Here is a 17,335-nt window from a genome sequence, read left to right on the forward strand (position 1 = left end):
TGTAATGTCCCCTTTTTATAATTGGCCCCTCTGACACCAGGTTCTCTTCTGGGATACGACCAGTGTTGTATTTATAAAGGGGTTTGTGTATATCCGAAACCTATCCATGGAACATAAGGTTAGAACCCAAGTTTAGTGCATTTACCTTGTAATGATGAGGACTTCAAAGCACAGAGATGTGAATAACTTGCCTATGGTCACACAGTGGCAGAGGGTGGGCTAGATCTCTGTTAGGAAACAGCAAAATTTTAAGGCATTTGGCTTAACTAGAGCCTTTTATGAGAAGGGGTAATGAGTGATGGGCAGAAGGATGAAGAATACCTGGTGGGGTAGATCATCCAGGATGTAGTAAAAACAAACAAGCATTTGTCCCATGGTGTGTGTGTGTGTCTCTCTCTCTCTCTCTCTCTCTCTCTCTCTCTCTCTCTCTCTCTCGTCATTCCTTTCGGGAAAGGGGATGTTCAAAGAAGTTTCCATAGCCTGGTGCGGTGGTACACATCTAAATCCAGTGGCTCCAGAGGCTAAGGCAGAAGGATCACAAGTTCAAAGCCAGCCTCAGCAAAGGTGAGGTGCTAAACAACTCAGTGAGACCCTGTCTCTAAATAAAATACTAAAAAGGGCTGGAGATGTGGCTCAGTGGTCAAGTGCCCCTGCATTCAATCCCCCCGCCTCCCCCTCCTCCCCAAAAAAGAAGTTTCTATGATTCTGGCTATAAGTGTCAGGTGGGTCCAAACGGTTCTTAACCTTTGATCTGTGGACCTTTACACCACCTCCCCCTTTGCTGACTGGAAACTTCTCAAGGTTTCAAGACAGTCACATAGGTAGCTGACTAAGACCAACTTGGCACAACCGTTTGTAAGATGAAGGGTGGGGGACACACCTAGCACACTTTGCTCATTTCCTTGAAGTTGGGGCTTCTCTTCCTGTCCTTGTCCTTGTCTGACATCTCTGCCTGGGTATCTCTCTGCCACTTCAAAGGAGGAAACTGAAGGTGTTAACGACAGGCCAGGGGTTCCACAGTGTGCCAGGTAGATGTGCACTTTGCCATCCATGCTGCACCCTGGCCCTCAGGAAGGTGCGGTGACCCGTTTTACACACATGCCTACCGAGCTCAGACAGATTAAAGACCCAAGAACATCCAGACTCACTGCAGCTCAAACCCAGGTCAGCCGAGAGCCAGGGCTCCTCCCAGACGCCAAGGTTCCTCCATGCAGCGGGCCTCTGACTTCTGACCCCAGGGCCCAGGGATGTGAGGCTCAGAGCATGACTCCATCCGTGACCCCACTCTGCATCTTCCTGGGTCTTGGAGGGAAACCCACCAACACAGGGAGCAAGGCCATCTACAGGAGGGGACATCCGGAAGACTCCAGGGGAGCCACTCGCAGGCTCCATGTTTGGGGATCACTCAGGGGTACCGTCTGAACAATATTCAGTCAGGGATTCTGGACTGAGAGTTCTGAAATCTCCCTCCATGGACTCCTACTTTCAAACTTAATTAGAGAGCAAACCCACCTTTGTCTCAGCTTTGATGAAACAGAGGGGTGGGCAGGAAGCAGATGGTGAGTCTAGATTCTAAAACATGTTGCTCCTTTGGGGAGCCTCAGCCCCACCAGCCAGTGCTTCCCTGGCACTCTTGTTTGCTTTAAGGGAAAACAGTAGTTGGTTAACTTTGGTGCCTTGTGTAGTTGTCCTGCCTCTTTTGGGGGCCCCAGGGTGCATCTACCAGACAGGACAGGTCTGGGTGTTGGTCTTGGAGATCCAGTAAATCTTACCCTACGCCAAAGCCCAACTCATGGGTCCCTACTTCAGTCCACTGAAGACAAGTGTCTTAGCCTCCCAGCTGGGCTCCTGGCGGCTCTGGTCTCTATCAGTCAATCCTCTTCCTTCTAGGCATGACACACCCTGGCTTAGAACCTTCCTTGGTTCCTTGTTTCCTGTCCAAACTCCTCAGCACAAGGAGCAAAGCCCTCCACTATCTCTTCAGTATTTTAATTTTTAAAAAGCTCTTACATACACATGGTGAAAGGGAAAAAAATATCAAAGAGCATGAAAAGATTCTCAGTGCAAAGTGGGTTGGTCTCCTTTCTGTTCCAAATCTTCAGTTCTCCTAGGAGGGAACCTTGGTGAGCAGTTATTTGGTATCTACTTTCAGCAGTAGTAGATGCACAAAGGAGCTTAGATCTATAATATGGATCCCCTGGGGGTAGATCTGGGTCCAGGACAAGGATCTGGAATTGGGCCAGAGAGACCCCTATCTTGTTCTGGGGTGCTAACTTGAAGGTCAGCTGGTGGCCCCTATCCCCACAATGGAGGGTCAACTTTTATTCTTCATATACTCCTAGGCAAGGTGTGTGTGTGGGTGCACGTGTGTGCGCAGGTGTGTCCTTGGTCCACATCCAATATGTTTATATTTTTGCCTGAGTTGGGGAGTTGGGCTCCCCAGGCCAGCTCCTGAGTGGCCTGAAGATTCTCTGGAAGGAACAGAGCAAGTGTCTGGAACAAGTAGGGCAGTGACCACGGAGGCCAGCTATGCTCTGGAATATCCAAAACCTTCTTCAACAACAACCTCACTCCTCTCCCTCTCCTGTCACCCACAGGGCTTGGTGAAACTGGCAGAATTGCACTGTAGGTGGCAACCTGGGGGGCTTTGGCAAAAAGAAAAGAGCAAAGGAGAGAAATAGTTGAACATGAGCTTCTGAACAGCAAGGGCGGGGTGGTGCACACCTGTAATCCCAGTGGCTCAAGAGGCTAAGGCAGGAGGATCACAGGTATGAAGCCAGCCTCAGCAACTTAGCAAGGGTTGTAAGCAACCTAGGTAGACCCAGTCTCAAAATAAGAAGTAAAAAGGACTGGGGATGTGGCTCAGTGGTTAAGCACCCTGAGTTCTATCCCTGGTACCAAAAATCAAAACCAAAACGAAACCGACTTCAGATAGTGAGCCAGGCATTGTTATATACAAGTTCTCCATTATCAGGGCAAATCCTTGAGGCTGGTTGTGGCTATTATTCTCCTTTGACAGGAAAATACCCATCCTAGATGCTGTTGTTACCCCACTTAACAGATGAGGACACTGAGACTCAGGGTATTAAATAATTTGCCCCTCTCTGGCTTCCCTCCTCTCCCATCTGAAGGGGCTTCACTCCCTTCTAGATTGGCTTCCCAGACCTGACCCTCTGCCACCACTAACTCTGCCAGGGGCTCTGGGGTTTTGTTGCAGGGAGGAGTGAGCACTTGAATATTGGAGCCATGGGCTCTGGTTCTGGGGCAGCTGGAGCTACAGGAGGTCCCCTGCATCTCAAAACAGGTTTGAGAGGCTGGGGCGCCTGACCCCACTGATGGCCAGCACCCTGGGAGAGTCTGCTCTGGAATGTGGGGTCACGTGGACACAAAGGAATTAACTCCATGCCCCTGGGTCTCAGCCCAGATGGTCATGGCCATGTGACTACCTCTTACAACTGCCCCTACTCTTTGCCCCTTGTCTGCCTGGAGCTGTGGGCTCTGTTGGTTTTGGATCAGAGGTGGTGGCTCGGGGAGCTGCCAATTTGCCCACTCTGGTAGGGGCCTTTTCTAAGTTTCAGGACAGGAGACAGAGGCACCTGGGAGCTTCCCAAGGTGAAAAAGAAAGGTGGGGGTGGAGTTGGGGGGGGGTTGGTGCTTGGGAGACAAAGGAGCTCCTGCAGGGTCCTCTGCCTCACCTGGCTAAGCTACCTGGCCAGACTCCTTGCTGGAAAACAGCATCTCAGGCTCCAGGCTGGTCCTGCCCTAGCAGAGCCTCTAGGACCCTGGGCGAGTGGGGAGCCTGGCAGCTCCTGCAGCCCCAGGGACAGCCCCCCTAGCCTTCTGACTCCTACCTGATCTTGGCCTTGACTCCCTACAGAGGCAAAAGTAGGAGTCAGCTGGTGTCTGGCAGCCATAGCCCTCCTGACAGCGTCCACCTCCTTTTTCTTAACCCTGCATGGTCCAGGTCAAGCCCTCCTCCCTGGGAGCCAACCAAGCCTGAGCCAGGGCCTCCTAATCCTTTCATCTGCCGTCTTCCTGCTCCAGGGGCCTCTTCCTAGGGCTCTGTCTCTACACTGAGGCTGAGGGCCTGCAGCAGGGTCCCGTGCACTGCAGGATGGCAGAGGTGGCCGGGCTGAGCTGGCAATGGAAGAGCACACAGCCCCTGCCATTGCTTCTGCATGGAGTGCTGCTGCTCCTTTTCCCTTTGTCTCCGGTTACTCCCCTGCCTCCCCGGCAAGGCCCTGCGTCTGTGGAAACTTGTGTTCACCCATTTCACCCAGCAAGCGTTGTCTATTGATCTATGTTTGTTTAGGGTTCGAATCCTGACTCCGCTATTCACTTTGGACAAGCTATTTGCTCTCTTTGGGCTTTGGTGTCCTGGGTGTGGCATGAGAACCCCCCTCATTCGTTGTTGTTGGAGAATAAAGCAGAGTGTGTGTTCATTGTCTGCAGAATCCAAGCTTCTGGGCTTGCAGAGATGTTACTCTTCTTGCTTTCCTTACTCGGGTGTGTGTGTGTGTGTGTGTGTGTGTGTGTGTGTGTGTGTGTTGGGGAGGAGCTGGGGATGGAACCCACGTGTGCTCTACCACTGAACTATATGCCCAGCCCTTTTTAGTTTTTATTTTGAAACAGAGTCTCATGCCTGTAATCCTAGTGACCCTGGACACAGGCGTGAAGGAGCTGGATGAGGAGGGGGCTGGGGTGCCCAGGGACTCTGGGGGCTGTCAGCAGGAGCTATTCAAGGCCCTGGTACCAGAGACAGGAGGGAGAAAGGAATCAGGGTTATCCCTCAGCTCCATGTTCAGGGGAGGCAGCATGAAAGCAGGTTTTAGGGAAGAAATCCAGGCCTGAGGTGCCAGAGACCATGGGACAGAAGAGGGTAGAGGACAGGTGAGCAGGTGGATGCGCAGGTCTGGTCTTGAAGACTGGCCTGGGTGGGAGATGGTCCTCAGAGTGGGTGACAGCTGGAGGTGTGACTTTGGATTGGGACCCAGGGAAGGCGGGCAGTCTGAGAAGGTGGGAGGGGATGCTGGGAGCGAATGCACCTGAACTTGGGGGCGGGGCAGGAAGAGCAGGACAATGGCAGGAAGTAGAGTCTGGCTTCCTAAGGAGACCTGCAGATGGGGGTCATGGTGGGACCTGCTGGACCAAGATGGACGAGGATACAGCTGGAAAGGTCCAGGAGACCTGGGCCAGAGGGATGGCTTCAGAGTGGAGGGGCCCAAGCCAGGACGCAGGATGTGAGGGGTGGTGGGGACATGTGGGCACAGTTGCCCAACTTGTCCTGTGTCTTGGCTCTGAAGGGCAAGAGGCAGCCTGGCAGGAGGGGCAGGTGGGAAGAGTTTCTCTGATGCAAGATGAGAGGGAAATGGCACAAAGAGCTGGGTGGGAAGGGTTGGCTGTACTAGAAGGGTGATGGTCATTAACAGAGTGACAGCCTTTAACAGGGGAAGGGACATCCAGGAGATGTGTGATTTCCCAGGCAGTATAAGGTACTGGAAAGCCATAATTTATATCAACCATCTTCCATTTACTCAGCATCATCTACTAGGTGCCAAGCACCAGTGTACACATTACACATACACACACACACACACACACACATACACACACACACACTAACCCACTCAGTGCATCCTGTAGCCCTATGAAGTAGAGCTGTCATATTCCCCATTTTACAGAAGGAACCCTGGCACAGAGATGTTAGGTAGCTTACTCCAAGTCACACAGCCCACATGCCAACACGTGGTATTGCTGATGTGTGGGGGTGGGAGGATGAGGAGGAGTGAGGGGTGACTCCAGAGGTGTGTCATGGATTCCAGGGCCAGATTGCCTGGGTTTCAATTCCCACTTATCTGCTTCACTCCTCTGTTGCTTTGTTTCCCCATGAGGAAAATGGGTGTGAGAACTGTACCTACTTCATAGTGCTGTTGGGTGGATTAAATGTGCAAGTACCAGGAGGTCTGGCATATAGGGGGCACAAGTGGGGTTAGAACTGGGTGCCCTCTGACTTGGAGAGCACAGGGTGATAGACAGATGGCTGCCATTCCTCCAGGCTTTTCTAGGGTATTTTTCTATTTCTTGGCTCTGCCCTGGGTGGGACAGGACCCCTTGCAGGCAGGTGGAGAAGCAGCTTGTGGCAGAGTTACAGATGCCTTTGGGACCAGAGGCCAGTCTCTTTGCTCTACTTGGTGGTAGCTATGGGGCCTTCTGCACAGTACTCTGAGAGCTTCAATCTCCTCTGGGCAGAGACCGCCAGCAATACCCCACTTTGCTGGGTGGCGGTGGGAATCAAATGAGTACATGGGTGTGAGCAGGTGTGCCCAGCTCAGTGCTCGCACCCGGCAGTACTCATAAGACAGCTGCATCCACCACCTCCACAGACCTGGATGGAGCTCCCTGGATGGAGCTCCCAGCAGGGTCAGGCACTGTTCTAGAAGAAATGACCCAACGAGTCCTGGACCCTGGAGTAGTGCCTCGGTAGCCAGTCAATGCTGGGAATGGGCGGGAAGGGGTTGTCTCTGCAAGAGTCATGAAACAGCCAGGAGGTGCTGGGATTCATTGATCAGAAAAGGAAGGAGGGCTGGGGCCGTGGCTCAGAGGTGGAGCACTTGCCTAGCATGCATGAGGCACTGGGTTCCATCCTGAGCACCACCTAGAACTAAAAAATAAGTATTAAAAAAGAAAAAGGAGAGCAAAGACCACCTCTCCCCTTTGCTTTATAACTAGCACCATCGGATGTCCTGGGTCCCTCTGTCTTGCCCCACCTAAGTCAGCTTTCTGTGGATCACAGTTGCTCTGGGCAGTCTCTGGTTCCATGCCCATGTGACCAGGAAGAAGCCAGGCCAGGCCTGTGAGCACCGGGGGACAGTGGCAGGGCCTCCTGCGCAGAGGATTTGCTTCCAAACCATACACTTGGGGCCCTGGAAACCAAATTCCCTTGTGTCCGGGCTGTGTGATTTCCCAGGCAAGGGAGGAGTTTGTTTTGGGGATACTGTGGGTTCTGGGCAGGCCTGACTTCATGGGTGTGGACTGCTGTGGTCACACTGGGCCCCACATTCCGAAGGGATGCCACCATCTTGCAATTCTGGGTAATTCTGAATAAGGAGTCCCCACAGTTTAATTTTGCTGTGGGCTCCCAGAATCATGTAGCTGGACCTGGTCCTAGGACCTGGGGTGCTGGTGTGTCTCCCACAGTGGATGTTGGGGGTTACTCGCCTGCCCTTGAGAGGTGCAGGATGGGGGCGGGGAGGGAGAGCAGGAGGGCTGCTGGCTTTGTCCCTGGGGAGGCCCAGGAGCGGCTGAGACCTGTGGTACCGAATAAAGCAAGCCAGGCAGCCAGACTGGGTTTGCACTCCAGCCTGCGGCCGGTCAGCCGCGTGCTCCCCAGTGGACATTTAATATCTCTGAGCAGCTTCCTCATCTGAGGCATGGGGCTGGTGTGAGGGTTCACACGAGGTCATGCCTGAAAGTACCTGGAGCAGAGCAGGTGCTTAGCAAGTGTTTGCTGTCGCCCCTGGGGCTGTGGGCAAGGAGGCAGCGGTGAGGTGAATGAGTGTTCTGCTGGGGGAGGCTGGGGGAGGGGAGGCACAGAGCCCTGGCCAGCCCTCCCGGGCTCTCAGAGGGTCCAACACCACGGTTGGAAACAAGTTCCAGGAAATGGGCTGCCAGCTGCCCTTCAAGTGACCACCCTCTTTGTCTACTTCTGACTAAGAGCTTTGTCAATTCTGGAGTGACCAAGTCCTAGCTCTAGGAGGGAACCTCAGGTGGCTGGACCAGTGAGGCCTGGAGGGATCCTGCCTCCAGGTCCTGCCTGCAGGTCCTCTTCCAGTGGGGGAGGGAGCCAGTAAGTCCTCAGGGCACCAGAGACCCTCAGGGCACCTAGGCGGGGCTAGGCCACTCTCCTGAGACAGCCCAGAAGGCTCCCTGCTCCAGGGGACAGAGCTTCAGGCTGCCTCCTCCTCAACACCCCTGTCCACTCCCATTTCTGAACCATGACCCTCAGCAGCCTGAGAGCTGAAAGGTTATGGTGCCCCTCCCCCCATTCAAAATAGAAAACACCCTGATACTTAAAATAAGTGTGAGGAAGTCCAAGAAAGTTCTGATTTTTCCCAGGATGTCTACTTCCTTGCTATTTTTGAAGTACCAAGTTTTAGCCCTTAAAAAAGCAAAACCAAACCAAAACACTTTGTTGATGCCCTTTTCCTGCCAGTGCCCTAAGTACATGCCTAATCTGCCTATTGGGTAACCTGGCCTCGCCTGCCCCCTTCCCAGAGCCAGAGAAGGACAGAGGCCTGGCCTGCAATACCAGGGCATTGGGCCACTCTGCCCAGAGCCTTCCCAAGGGAGTCAGAAACCCTGGGCCAATCAGCTTCTGCCGGGTAGGTGACATCAGAAAAGCCCAGAAAGTTCCTCTGCTTCCGTCCCTGCCCTGGAGCACCTCTCCTCCCCATGAGAGCAGCCAGGGCCAGCAGGGGCCAGCCTGGCCTCCTTCCAGTCCTCAGCTGGCCAAGGACAGCAGGGCTGCGTTGGTCCCAAGGCCAGCTGCCCTTCACCCACACCTGCTGGGCAGGTCCCTCTGCCTAGCCAAGAACTGCCCCTTCTGCTCACTCTCCCGGGCGGGCGGGGGAGGGAGGAATAAGTCCTGGAGCCTTTTCTGCAAACTGGCTTTTCCAGATCCTGCTCATAAACTCTGGTTAAAAATAAAACCACATGTCTGGAGAGGAGAGGGAGGGCAGGGGGCGCAGAATACGCAGAGGCTATGGACAAGCAAGGACAGGCGGCCCAAGCACAAGACTGGAGTGTCCCATGGGAAGAGGCAGATGGGGAGCATCTTGGAAAATTCCAGAGGAGTGGCATCTTTCAGGGCGCTCCATTGTGCAGGGAGAAAACAGGCCCCCAAAGGGGCAGGTGACGTCCACAAGGTCACCAGCAAACAAGTGCGCTCTTGGCCTTGTTCTTTCTTTCTTTCTTTCTTTTTTTTTTTTTTTTTTCTGGGCTGGGGATCAAACCCAGGGCTTCTTGCATGTGAGGCAGCACTCTACCACTGAGCTACATTCCCAGGCCTTTTTATTTTATTTTGAGACAAGGTCCCCCACTAAGTCACCCAGGTTGGCCTTGAACTTGCTATCCTCCTGTCTCAGGCTGCCAAGTAGCTGGGATTAGAGGTGTATGCCACCACGTCTGACTTTGACCTTGTTCTTGCTCCTGTCTTTTCCCGTAGTGAGGCACCAGGACAGCCCTTCTGTCTCCTCCCTCTGTGGAACCCCTTCTCTCCCTAGCTGCTTCCTCTCGGGGGCCCCATCCAGCTGCTGACCCTTCACCTTCACCTCTCCAAGGGACAGAAATGTATGGGGTGAATCCATTCCTCTTCTTTTTCCTCTGTGATGCTGGGGATTGAACCCAGGGCCTTGGGCATGTGAGGCAAGCCCTCTACCAACTGAGCTATACCCCCAAACCCCATTCCTCTTGATAATAAACCCAAACTAGGAGGCTGGATGCTTCCTGAAGGCAGAGAAGAAGGAGCTTGAGCCCTGGCCTGCAGGACTCCCACGGTGAACAGCTCCCACTGTGAACAGCTCCGTGGGGGCCCAGACCCGGGGCCTGAGAGCTGGTGCAAAGCTAGGCCTGGGACCTCTGTCTGGCCACCTTGTCCTTTGTTTCTGGAGCACCACAGGCTCAACTCTCCAGTGCTCAGTATGGAGCAGGCCCTGCTGTGAGCCCTGCCGGGCTGTCCTCATTTCATTCACAGGCACCCTGGGGCGGTCTGGTTAAGGGGCTGTGTCCCCAGCTAGGAGGAAGAGGAGCTGGGATCATTTTCCCTCCCTCCTTCCCTTCTTTCTTGTGCTGTGGATGGAACCCCAGGCCTCATGCTTGCTAAGAACTTGCTCTACCACTGAGCTGTGCCCCCAGCCCTGGAGCTGGATCAGAACCCAGGGCTTCCTGCCACAGGCCCATGCTCTTAATCTCAGCACCATCTGGCCCCAGAATCCCATCTTAAAGACTCAGTCCGATCTTTCAGCTTCTTCCTGCTAGACTTCTCTGTCATCCACATTTCTGGCTCCTCATCCAGCAGGGCATGCCCTCCCCTAGCCTGCAGCCTCGGCAGTGGGTTCAGGCCAGTCAGCCTGGGCTCTCCCTGGAGGGGCAGAGGTTGTGGGTCCTCCTGGGAGCTGGGACGGAGAGGTGGGGTCAGCAAATATGAGCTGACTGACAGCTATTCCAGCTAAGGGCCTGGGGAGGGAGGTGGGAAGTGGGGTGTGGGCTGAAGTGGGGTTTGTGTCTTTCCCTCTCCTGCCTGTTTTGGAGCTTTAGCTTTGTCCCCGTTGCTCTGGACACTAAGGTTGTATATTTCCTTCCTAAACAAGTGTTCCCAGAAAAGCCTATAAAACAGAGATGGGATGTTTGGAGAGAATCCATTCGGGCTTTGGGATTGTCCTGGTGACCTTGGGCAAGTCACCCTGGGCCTTGAATTTCTGCCAAGTAGGAAGAATGGTGCCTCCCTGAGAGTATTATCCAGGGGATCAAGAGAGACAATGGAGCATTCTAGACTGTAAAGTGATCTGTGTTGTCAACCACGATGCACCGAGGCGGCTCTCTTCCTTTATTTATTTATTTGGCGGGGGTTGGGGAGTTACTGGGGATTGAACTCAGGGACACTCTGTCACTGAGCCACATTCCCAGCCCTGTTTTGGGTTTTATTTAGAGACAGGGTCTCACTGAGTTGCTAAGTGCCTGGCCAATGCTGAGGCTGGCTTTGAATTCGAAATCCTCCTGCCTCAGCCTCCCCAGCTGCTGGGATTCCAGGCATGCGCCCCGCACCCAGCTGAGGCCATCATCTTCCTAAAGGAAAAAGCTATTAGAGGATCAGTGGCTAAAGGCAAGGAGGCTGTCTGCAGAGTGCAGGTTGTCCTGAGCCCCGCCACTTCTGAGCTATGACTTCCGAGCTAGTGAGGGAAGCAGCCGATGGGGAAGGGTTGGCTCTACCTATGCCCTGTCCCCAGCCTGTGGGGAGGGGATCCCAAGATACTGGCCCTGCCTGGGCTGCTCAGGGAGCAACAGGGGCTGTACTGCCCTGGGGTGGAATCACCTCTTCCCCTTCCAGGGCCTGTGGCTGGACAAGAGCAGCGACATTATCTTCTACGCTGATTCAATCCTAGCACCACGACCACCCCCCTCCAAAAAAGGAGACCCTTCCTGACCTTTCTGGAAAGTTGACAGGCTGCACCTTTCCAGGGGTCTTAGTTCCAGTCAGTGTGGGAAGCCTTGGGCAGAATGGTGGCTAGGGATAACAAGAGGAGCCTTCACCTACATGGAGCCGGGTGTCCATGGCTGCAGGAGGAGGGGGCTGCCCTAGGCTGACAGTCTGTCCAGTTGCCGGTTGGGTCGCGTGCCCATCCCCTCAGCCCTCAGCAGCAGCATGCTCAGAGGGTGGCTGGAAATAGATACCAATCTGGTTGCAGCAGGTCATCAAAACCGGGAACTGTCCTTGCCAAACAGGAACATCTTGCCCCAGAGTTGAGCTGACACCTGGGTTGTGGGGAAGGAATGGGGAGATCTAATCAGGCTGCCGGAGTGAGCAGGCCTGGATTGCCCCGGCTTCCTGGGTTCATTTTGACAATTATCATTTATTCGGCCTTGGGTGCGAGGTCGTAAACAGGCCTAGGTCCTGCTTGACTTGCTCACCGTCTAGTGGGTAGAATTCCAGAAGCACCTGCCTTGGACATGGCGGGTGGACTGTTTAGCCTGAGCAACTGGACCTGGGTTTTGATGAGTGAATAGGAGTCTCCGGAGCAGGAACAGGAAAATCTCAGGCCTCAATTATCTACTGGTTGAAGATGACAAACTGTCCCTGCACAAAATTCAGGAGTGGAGGGAGGCGCTGTAGGGGACAGACGAGCCTGACTCAGGAACGAGGCCATTCTGGGGCTGAGGGCAAATCTCCGGGATAAGGTGATGTTGGCTTCTGCCCTACTGGTCAGGCCTCCAGCTCTTCCTGAAGGTGGATGGAGGAAGATTTGGTGAGAATTATGTGTTTTTTTTTCCTCAGATTTAGCCCTCCCCCGGGGGCCCTGATAGTGGGAGCACTGAGCTGGAGAGGGTCAGGGGGTCAGCACAGAGTGGAGCCCGCAGGCCTGCCCTGACCACGCGCACTGCTGTCTTCATGCTCGTCCCGGGTCCTGGGCACCCAGCAGAGGCCAGGAGCTGCTGTTTTCTGGGCCTCTGATTGGGCTCAATGGTTCAGGGTCCAGATTCCTTATAGGGCTGTCTCCAGTGGTCCCCTCCCTCCTGGCTTTGACCCAGGCGACTCTGCTCGACCTGGGGACCCTGGGATCTGGCTGTGAGCCAGCTGTGTGCATTAAGCAGCCGCCCACCTGGACACAGGGCAGCTGGCGTTCACCATCCCCGGGACCCAGTGGAGCAGGGGCAGGCCCAGTGCATGGAGGGGACACTCAGACCGACTGCAGTCACAGCCCTTTGTCACCTAAATATCAGGGGAGGCCGAGCTGTGTGGCTTTGGTCTCAGCTGAATTTCTTTGCATCTGTCTTTGGAAGAGCTAAAAGCATGTCTGATTGTCATGTGATATCCCCATGTGACAAGTGAGAGTGGGGTTCAGTCACCTGTTTCACCAGAGGGACACTGATGACTGACTGGCTCGCAGCAGTTCCTTTGTTTAACAGACACAGGATGGAGCACCCACTACCTGCTGGGTGTCATTCCTGGCTCAGGGGATCAGCAGGAAGCACGGGCCCCACCCTCAGGGAGCTGACCTTCATTCAGGTGGATAGACCAGCAACCAACAAAGGCTCTTAAGCAGGTTGGGTTGTGGTGAGCACTGTGAGTCTGGTTAACGTGGGTCGGGGAGAGGGCCTGGCTGGATGGGGAGAGTGTCATGATTTTATATAGATGGCCCTGGAAGGCCCTGCAGTGAAGGTGACACCAGAGGACAGAGGGAAAAGCCCTGAGGCAGTGCAAAGGCCCTGGGGCAGGACTATGCCCAGTGTTTGAGGAACAGCAAGGAGAACGGGGTAGGATTCACAGGAGGGAAGATGATGGAATTGGGAGAACTGACCAGCCTTTAGCTGCCCTTCTCTTGTCTCCTACCATGCCTGGCTGAGTAGCATGGGCTCAGTGCCTATCCCAGAAGGCCTATCCAGGGGGCTGGAGGCCAGGGCAGTTCCATCCTGAACATGCTGCATACACAGCACTTGCCATTGCCCTGTCTGCCTCTCCTCTCTCTGCAGCTAGATATAGCTCTTTGAAAGGAATATTTATTCCTTTTTGAGTCCTCAGTTCTGAACGTGGCCTGAATGCTGTTTGCCTGTTCCCAGCTCCCCCTCCAGAAGTCTTCTCTGACAGGAGTCTCAGTGTGAGAGCAGTGTCTGGAGCAGAGGTGTTTGTTGACTGACTGCTGGATGACAGAGGCCACTGCTGGAGGAGGGGCAGGGGCTGGGCAGACGCACAGCTTAGGAACAAGGCAGGAGAGAGTTCTGATTTCAGTTACCCGGAGTGATGTAGTTGCTTCATTTTATTCTGTTGCAGAAAAAACAATTGCGAATTTTACACTGCTTCAGCCACTGGTCTAAGCGATCGTTAATGTGCTGAAAAGCATGGATAGCAGGTGCTACTATTATCCCCATTTAAAAGGCCAAGGTGTTTGTTTGTTTCTTTGTTTGTTTGCTGCAGCACAGGATGGAACCCAGGCCTCACACACACCGGGCAAGAGCTCCACCCTGAGCTGCGCCCCCAGCCGCAAGCCAAGGTTCTTGGGCACAGAGTGGTGAAGTGATTCAGCCAGGTAAACACAGCTAAGGATTGGCAGAGCCAGGATGTAAACCCAAGAACGTCCATTCTTAATTAACTAATTAATTAATTTTGGGATTGAACTAGTGGTACTCTACCCTGAGCTTCATTCCCATCCTGTTTTATTTTTTTTTTTAATTTCAAGACAGGGTCTCACTAGTTGCTGAGACTGGCCTTGAACTTGTGATTCTCCTGCCTCAGACTCCCAAGTCCCCAGAGTCATGGGCTATGAGCCAGAGGGTTTTTGAGATTCAACTTTTAAGCAAAGATTTCAGGGAAAAAAATTAAGCATTTAATTATAAGAAATTTAAGATAATTGACAGATACGGTGAATAATACCAAAAGCTAGGTGAATTTTTAAGATATAAAAGGAGAGAGGGAGTTCCAAGAAATGCCTCCCTGCTGGGGGGTTGCTAGGTTTCTGTCCCCAGACTCAGGCTCAGCCCAGGGTAGACTGTCATTGTCTGTGATCTCCCTTTATCCCAGCATAAGAGGGTGTGGCCAGGTACAGTGGTACACACCTGTGATCACAGCTCCTTGGGAGGCTGAGGCAGGAGGATTGTAAATTCGAGGCCAGTTTGTTTCAAAAAATGAAAAGGTCAGTGATGGAGCTCAGTAGTAGAGTGCACCTGGGTTCATTCCCAGTCCTTAAAAAAAAAAAAAGTGTGTGCACACGGAATGCATGTACACACACACACACACACTCACACATGCATGCACGCACACATACACGCACATGCAGTGTGTGTGAATACCCAGATATAGGAGACCTGCCACCCTGCAGCACTGTGAGACTGGGCCCAGAAGGAGGGTGGGGGACCTGGCTTTGCAGAGACCCCTGACCTGCTCCTGGCTGCGGCGAGAGGCTCATTGAGTGGCCTGCGTTTTCTGCGTGTCTGGGTATGTCAGACCCAGGGACACGTGCCCTCACTGCCACGTGCCGCAAAGTGGGTCCCCCTGGGGAGGCCATGCCCACGGGATTCTTGAAGGCAGAAGGAGATGGATGTAAGCTGACACTTCCCCCAACCACTGACAAGGAGCTGATGTGCCTCGGCCCAGGACAGGCCCGGTAATTAATGTGCCAGCGGCTTCATTGACAAAGCAGAAAAGCAAACACAACGGAAGCGAGTAAGTCACACAGGGAGACGGCTGTGGAAGGGAGAGGGCAGAGGTGTGTGGAGCACGTCTGGGGGACAGGCAGGGTGAGCGGAGAAGGAGGGAGAGGCGGAACAGAACAGTCTGCATCTGGGAGGACGTGTGTGCGTGCGTGTGTGTGTGTGTGTGTGTGTGTGTGTGTAAGGGAGCGAGAGAGAACATGCGAGAATGTGTCTGAGAGGGAATGTGTCTGGGAGGATGTGCAGCTGAGAAGTGTGTGTGTGATTGACAGGAGGGGGAGGGAGGGAGGGAGGGAGGCTGGTGGAGGGGGAGGCCAGCCTCTCTCATCCCTGCTTCAGCCAGGAGGGCTACTGGAAGGCCCTGCAGTCTGGAGTGGGGGACGGACATGCAGGAGAGGTGAGATTTCATTACCTTTCTCTTTGTGTGATATTTTCGTGTTAGAGATGTAAGACTGGAACTATAAATAATCCAGTCATAGCCGCAGCATCCTAGAGATTTATGGCGCGTGCCAATGCCAATCAGCTCGGACTGGGGGGAGGGCAGGTCTGCTTTACAGAGCCAAGATGAAAGGCTGCCTCTTCCCCATGTGATCCCCCAGCCCCATGGAGCCCTCCCCACACCCCATGCCTCCCTCCTGACCCGCAGAGCCCAGGGGGAGCAAAGCTCACCAATGCCTACATCCCTCCCTTGTCCTGGGCTCCCTGAGCAGGGGAGTTGGGCCTGAGCTGGGAGAGCACCAGCCGGCTAGGGAGACCAGGGCAGAGGGAGCCGGGTGGGTGGAAGGAACATGTCCTGCCCAGGGGCCCCATTTTCTGTTGCATCAGACCATGGGCAGGGTTGGTGGTGCCGGGAGAGTGTACAAGTGGTCCAGAGACAGATGATCTCCAGCCTGATGAGGTCCCTGGAGCCTGGGGCACTGACACCCTGGTTCCTGATCTCCCCCATGGGCTGGGACCAGCAAAGACTGTCAGAAATCGATGGGTTGAAGTCTCTGTGTGGGGCTGGGGATCCCCCAGCCTAGGAAAGGGTGCTGGGATCTCCCCAGGTCTCTTCCTGGGCTCGGTCTCCAGTCCTGATGTGAAGGCAATAAAGAAGGCATGAGGGTGAAAGGGAGACTCAGGGAGCCCAGACCTAGGCTTCCCACAGTCCACAGGGGCTGGCTGGAAGGGGATGGGATCAGGAAGTGGCAGGTTCGAGGCACCCCTCTTACATCTGTGTGCCCCCAACAGTTTCCCGTCTAAGCACTTGGCCACCTGTGTCCCCCACAAGTCCTGGGCTTGCTGACAGCAGGGAACAGAGGACTTTGCTCTCGCTGGCTCCCTGGACCCTTCACGTGTGCCAGCCCCTGAATCTATGCACCGGTTTCTGTGAAGCATAGTCCTCCATGCTGGGTGCAGAAAGCCAGGGGTCCAGAGCTGCCTGGGTCTTTGCTCAGCCAGGTTCCCTCCTGCCAGCCCTCAGACTGCTCCCTAGACCAAACATCTCCTGGACTCTGCCTGCTGCCCCTCCTGCCCTCTCTGGGCCCAGTGTGGCCCCATTATCTCAAGCTGGTGCTTTTCTTTTCTTCTAACTCCCCGAGAAAACTGAAGACCCAGAGAGGCAAGCAAAGCCCAGGGGTTGGGGGAAATGGAGGGGCAGCTCATCTGGCTACTTCCAGGAATGGCTCAGTCGAGATAGACACACCCCAGGCCCAGGCCTCTGGCAGAGGGAGGCTCCTGCAGGGTGGGCCCCTTCCTTCAGAGGACTCCTCTGGGGTGCCGTGTCTGTTGGATGAAGGACCAGGCCTCCAGCCCAGTCCTGGTTCCTGGTGACAGGATCTTTTCTTGGGACCGGGCAGCTTGTTCTCCTGCGGCCTTCACCAGAAAGCCAGGTCCAGGAGGGGGATGCACACAAGAGGATTCACTCCTTTGAGTTCAGCTGAGCACACAAGTGACCTTGGACCAAGCTCGCCTGATTGGTGAATGGCAGGGCCTGGCAGGTCAGGGGCATCTGCGGACTCCCCTGCTGCATTCCTGGTGCGCCTGCCAGGGAACCACCTGCCACCAAATGCAACATCTACCTGTCCTGGATGGTGGCAGCAATCAGGCTTCTCATGGGCACCAACCCGAATGGACTGTGGCGTAGATCTACTAGAAGGATTTGGGGAGGCTCACGGCACCCACAGGAAAGTTGGCGACCCACCTTGGCCAATGGGAAGGGTCCAAGCAATGATGCCAAGAATGGAGAGGTTGGGGTGTTTGTCCCCTTGGTCCCTTCCCTTTGTGGCTATGGCTCTCTCTAGATTCCAGCCTCCTCCCTCCCAGGGCCTTTAGACTCCTCATTATTCCTTGTGGGATTCCTTCTAGTATCTTCTCGGGGTGTTTTTTTTTTTTGGTTTTTTTTTTTGGTACCGGAGATTGAACTCAGGGGCACTTG

This window comes from Callospermophilus lateralis, chromosome 3 (genome assembly GCF_048772815.1).
Source record: "Callospermophilus lateralis isolate mCalLat2 chromosome 3, mCalLat2.hap1, whole genome shotgun sequence".
Classification (NCBI taxonomy): Eukaryota; Metazoa; Chordata; class Mammalia; order Rodentia; family Sciuridae; genus Callospermophilus; species Callospermophilus lateralis.